The sequence below is a fragment of the Aulonocara stuartgranti genome (assembly GCF_965226115.1).
Source record: "Aulonocara stuartgranti genome assembly, chromosome: 3".
NCBI classification, from domain to species: domain Eukaryota; kingdom Metazoa; phylum Chordata; class Actinopteri; order Cichliformes; family Cichlidae; genus Aulonocara; species Aulonocara stuartgranti.
The window spans coordinates 61,071,652-61,077,473 of record NC_138941.1 but is presented as its reverse complement, the minus strand read 5'-3'; the positions used below and the strand labels follow the sequence as shown (position 1 = coordinate 61,077,473).

General features: G+C 42.2%; 1 pseudogene across 1 annotated transcript; it reads right to left on the bottom strand.

Annotated features, from left to right (window-relative positions):
• Positions 1 to 240: 240 nt before the first annotated feature.
• On the bottom strand, positions 241 to 3,566 carry LOC309703162 (alpha-tectorin-like; annotated as a pseudogene). The gene is made up of 11 exons (XR_014280828.1): positions 3,318 to 3,566; positions 2,927 to 3,096; positions 2,762 to 2,815; positions 2,584 to 2,646; positions 2,226 to 2,425; positions 1,985 to 2,116; positions 1,705 to 1,891; positions 1,393 to 1,544; positions 1,066 to 1,255; positions 812 to 974; positions 241 to 502 (listed from the first exon to the last, which is right to left on the bottom strand). The product of XR_014280828.1 is annotated as an alpha-tectorin-like (transcript).
• Between the last annotated feature and the right edge of the window lie 2,256 nt (positions 3,567 to 5,822).

Here is a 5,822-nt window from a genome sequence, read left to right as displayed (position 1 = left end):
GTGGCGTAAAAGGAGAAATCGTCAGCTGGATAATTACTGGATTTCTACCTGAATGGTGTTTGAGCCAGAAAACAAGGATCAAACTCAGGCTGGTTGTTGCCACATTCTTTATTTTTTTTTGGCAGAAAGTACAACAATAAAGATAATTGTAGGGCCTCTACAATATATAGTGCCTCAAAGCAACTTTTGGTGTGAATTGGCACTATATAAATAATATTGAATAAAGAAGATGGAGTGAAGTAGTGTTTCTCTGTGTGTCTGCTGAACACTGTCCTCAAAAACAATGTTCAGCATTTGGTCGGCAACTGGTCATTCAGTCGTAGTCAGCATGGAAACCACTCTTGCCCTCTCGTGATTCTGTTCGCAGCCAATCTTACTTCTTACACCACTCATTAGATTTGTCACCTGAAGTTACCTAATGAGTCCAGGACATGCCGATGGAGGCTTCACCTTTGTATTTGGATCCAACTGATCTGCCTCTGCGAGCTGCTGCATTACAATTCTGGATGTTCAAACAAAATACAACTGAATTCACTTCATGTTTTCAGTGTTGTGCTGTGAGTGTAGTTAAGTGAGGATAAAAATGTACAGAACAATATAATCTAGTAATAAACAGGTGTTTAGTTAGAACGTAACACATGCACCTGCTTTACTTAAAGCACCAAAATGATTATATATGACCATATATGTTAATGGTGTGCTTTGGAACAATGAATAGATGGTTAGGTTTGTGCATAACAAATCAAGCCCTCCTGTAACAGGTGGGATGAATAGGTAAAGCTTGCTATGAGTGTTTGACAGCGAGGCCTACCGGTATGCAGCTGGTCTCCTCTTTGGGACACAGGTGGAGTTTGCAGTGCAGGTAGACTTCACCAGAACCCCCAGTGAACCGGAAGATGTTGAACGAAAACAAGGTGGAGGTTCCCAGTCCGTTTTCCTCCACTGCCACTGTCAGGTCAGCGGGGTTTGCACAGCTTTTCATAACCACGAAAATACATACACGTTATTGAGGAGCTGATAAAGGTGATCAAAGTGAACTTATGAGTGACTCTGAGTATCTCTCACCGTTAATGATCAGATCATGTCTTGGACTGCTGGTAGGTGATGCCTGGTTGGTTGCCCAGCAGGAGTCGCTCACCACAGTGACCATGATTCCATCCAGCCCATTAGTCTCCAGCTCTACCCAGATCCTCTGGTTCAGTCTCACTTCACTGTTCAGCTGCACAACTTGTGTCCACCCAGCGTCGGTGTAGGCCTTGATAATCAGAGTGTAATTCCAAGCTCCACATGAGATCTTCTGTGCAACGGAGCTGCAGAATGCACACATTTGCACTGTTAACAATGCCCACATTTTAACAAATATTCAAACAATACCTAGCAGCCACTACAAACCAGTCTCTGATTCTGAAGGTTGCAATGTGGATGCTTGGCTGACTGTGAACACAGGAGAAGTCGATCTGGACTTGGGCGTTGCGAGTGATGACGTCAAAAGAGTAATTCTGGCTCCTGATGGTGTTCTTATAGATGACGTAGCTGTTGTTGGTCTGCAGGGTCACATAATCAGATACTAAGCAAGTTCTTCATTGTTTCATCTTTAACATCTGATACTCTTTAAGATGTTGACTGACTGGTATAAACTTCAGATGACCAAAAATTTTAGAATTCACAGAGATCAAAGCTTAAACAGCAGGAGATGAAACCCACCGTGACCACCGTCCCACATCTCTTGCTGCTGTTGAAGCTGAAGGTCACCATGTGGTGAGCTCGTCCACCTGACCCCTGCAGGTCGGGTCGTTGAGGTGTAAGGCAGAGTAATTGATGTCTTTGTCCTCCAGGAGACAACCAACCAGAGTGACTGAAGCAGAGTCCTGCATGCAGACCGTTGGATCACCTGAACGTCACAATATCAGTCAGAAAAATCACAGTTAGAAGTTTTCCTCCATTATTCAGCCCTGTTGTCATGGTGATGTCACAGCTGTCGTACCCAAAGAGTTGTTTGCTTGGTACTTGGAGGCAAAAATGTCCCGACAGAAGCAGCGAGTGTCACCACCGACCATCTTCTCACCACAGAACTCGTGATCGCTGCAGGTCCTGTCCTGACAGAAGGCCTCAGAGGCTACAGAGGAACACACTGATGTATTATCCTGAAAACACGTGAGCTCTAAAACTCCAGAGTTCAGGTCTTTAACAAAGGAGAGCTTATTAATGTCTTATTAAGGTCTTACAGCAGCCGGTCTTTGATGTCCAGCCATCCAGAGTGTGGTTGTGTAGACTGCAGGCTCTGGCGTAGGCCTTCAGGAACTGACAGTTGAGTCCGTCCACTGCAGGATATTTACACAAAGTGTCGGTGCAGGCGGTTATGTAGGGCTCTGGGTCAATGTCAGTGTTACAGGAGGAGAAGGGCGCCTCCTTCAGGAGATTACAGCTGTACCACAGAGAGAAGAAGAAGTTGAAGACAATAAAATAATAATCTGTCATCAGTTGTGTTTATCTTCCATCTATGCTGCAGTCACATGTGATAATTTAGAACAGAGATCAAGGTACAACACAGATGTTTCCTGCTGTGTGGATCAGTCTGCTCACCGTTCAGTCACACTGGTGCAGTTGATCGTGCTGTCAGCAGTCTCACTGTACTGTATCTCACAGCTAGGGGGCAACAAACAACAAAGTTCAGGCTCCTTTATACAAACAGAATATCTGCAACATGAGCAGCAGCAGCAGCAGCAGTCAGAGGGACTCTGAGCTTGTGATGAGGTCTTACCTGGTGGAGCTGTACTCAGAGAGCCTCAGGTCACTCAGAGACCTGCTGGAGTTCCTGCAGAGGATCAGGACAGAATGAGTCAGATCAGCATCAATATTCAAACTGGACAAACACAGAAGAATAAATAACAGCACAGTTTACAGTTTACGTTACAAGAATTAAACTTTATCTTCTGTACCTTCTAAGAGGATCTGTGCGGTGTTGCCATCAAAGAAGACAGAGATGATGAGGTTGGAGAGCGACAGCTTGGCAGTGACTCCAGTTTGGTCCTTAGAGAGCTGCACACCATGAACCAGCTGAGATGAGCTGTCGAGGGTCAGTGTGGAGTCGTCCATCTGCATCACAGCAGAGACAAAGTGGAGGAAACACTGAGTGAAACATGTCAAACACACAAACAGGCTGATTTCACAGCAACAACCACTGAGTTTAGCAGCTCTGAAAGAACTGCTTCTAACAGCCCTGAGAAGAACGATGAGAGGAGACACAGCAGAGGATGAGGGAGGACTTTGGATCAGACTCCACTCTGACACATGAACTGTGGCTGTAGGTCGCTTACCTGAACTCTCCCACCTTGTTCCAGGTGAATGTCATGCCCGTCCACACGCAGCGTCACACTGTCCAAAAAGCTCACATCTTTACGACGTCTGTCCCTGAAGTTCCCCAGAACAAGGAAATCTGGGAGTAACGCAGTCGAGAACAGAGAGTACGCACAGCGATCCTGGATGGAGTTAATCTGGCCGTGGACGTCAATGATAGTGGGGCCGGTCACAGTGCAGGTTGAGGCCAACACACTGGGCATCTCAGGTAGAAATTCTTAAAAAAAAACATAGGGGAAAGGGTGTCTTAGTATCAGCTCTACAAGTCTTCTGGATTTTGGAAGTTCTAAGTTATTTAGAACTTCTTGAACAGTTTCACAAGATATCATGATAAGTTCAGGAGATGCATATGTGAATATCTAACCATGGTCACACTTTTAGTATGGATGATATAACCTCTGGAAATGACTGGTCTCTTGGATTATCTTTAAGATAACATTTCAAAATATCTCAGCACACAATCTACTTTGTCTTTTGCAGAAATGACCAGAAGTGAGTGACAGGTGGTATGAAGCAGACTTGTTTGGGCATTTTTTGTTGTGTCGTTTTCTGTTTACTGGGGTGGAAAGATTGTTCCTTACAGCCAGTGGATGGAACTGGGTACTGGAAAATTTTGAACAACTTCAGTATGATCGATTTTAATTCTCTTCATGCAGCTAATATTAAATTAAATCATTATCTCTTAAGATACAATTTATGTTCAAATATAATGCCTGTAAATGTCAAAAAGGCCTTAAAATTTTAATTAAAAATAAACATCTGTATTATTTTGTAAATAATTATCAAAAAACCAGAACAGATACAATGAATGAATTCATGTCCAAAAAAGAAAGAGCTTGTGGGTAAAACAGTGTAGCATAAATCAAAAAAATCATAGTTGTTGACTGCAAACCTGTCAGCTAATATCAAGAGCTGTGGAAACGCATTGCAGTTTGGTGTTTTATTTTGGTGTTGTCCCACTTTAACGAAAACTCAAAAGCCTCCCAATTTACCATCACAAAGAGCTGAAAGAAGAGTTGGTTCAAGTGCAAAGCCTGTAAAGAGTAAAAAATCATCCAAATTTGCATTTTAAATAGAAAATGATGGACTTTTTGTTGGGTTTACAGTAAGGCTCCAAGATATTGTCTGTAAATAAAATATTCAATGTGAAAGAGCTTGTGGGCAAAACAGTGTAACATAAGTCAAAGCTATCATAATCGTTGACTGCAAACCTGTCAGCTAATATCAAGAGCTGTGGAAACGCATTGCATTTTGGTGTTTTATTTTGGTGTTGTCCCACTTTAACGAAAACTCAAAAGCCTCCCAATTTACCATCACAAAGAGCTGAAAGAAGAGTTGGTTCAAGTGCAAAGCCTGTAAAGAGTAAAAAAATCATCCAAATTTGCATTTTAAATAGAAAATGATGGACTTTTTGTTGGGTTTACAGTAAGGCTCCAAGATATTGTCTGTAAATAAAATATTCAATGTGAAAGAGCTTGTGGGCAAAACAGTGTAACATAAGTCAAAGCTATCATAATCGTTGACTGCAAACCTGTCAGCTAATATCAAGAGCTGTGGAAACGCATTGCATTTTGGTGTTTTATTTTGGTGTTGTCCCACTTTAACGAAAACTCAAAAGCCTCCCAATTTACCATCACAAAGAGCTGAAAGAAGAGTTGGTTCAAGTGCAAAGCCTGTAAAGAGTAAAAAAATCATCCAAATTTGCATTTTAAATAGAAAATGATGGACTTTTTGTTGGGTTTACAGTAAGGCTCCAAGATATTGTCTGTAAATAAAATATTCAATGTGAAAGAGCTTGTGGGCAAAACAGTGTAACATAAGTCAAAGCTATCATAATCGTTGACTGCAAACCTGTCAGCTAATATCAAGAGCTGTGGAAACGCATTGCATTTTGGTGTTTTATTTTGGTGTTGTCCCACTTTAACGAAAACTCAAAAGCCTCCCAATTTACCATCACAAAGAGCTGAAAGAAGAGTTGGTTCAAGTGCAAAGCCTGTAAAGAGTAAAAAAATCATCCAAATTTGCATTTTAAATAGAAAATGATGGACTTTTTGTTGGGTTTACAGTAAGGCTCCAAGATATTGTCTGTAAATAAAATATTCAATGTGAAAGAGCTTGTGGGCAAAACAGTGTAACATAAGTCAAAGCTATCATAATCGTTGACTGCAAACCTGTCAGCTAAACATCCTGGACATATAATCAAGCAGTGGGACTTCAGTGTAAGCAGCTGCACAAATTTACCTTCACAGATGACACCAGCGTCCTCAGAGTGTCCACAGTTGTGAGATCCAAATCCTAAGTGCTGGCACTGAGTGAGATTTGATTCACTGCCTGAGCAACTGACATCATCCAACCAGATGGGTCCGGTGCCCTGACCAAACTGAGCATTTGCTGGTGCTGAGACGACCCTGCCGCAGCCCAGCTGTCTACACACCACCTGAGCATCCACTAGGTCCCATAAATCA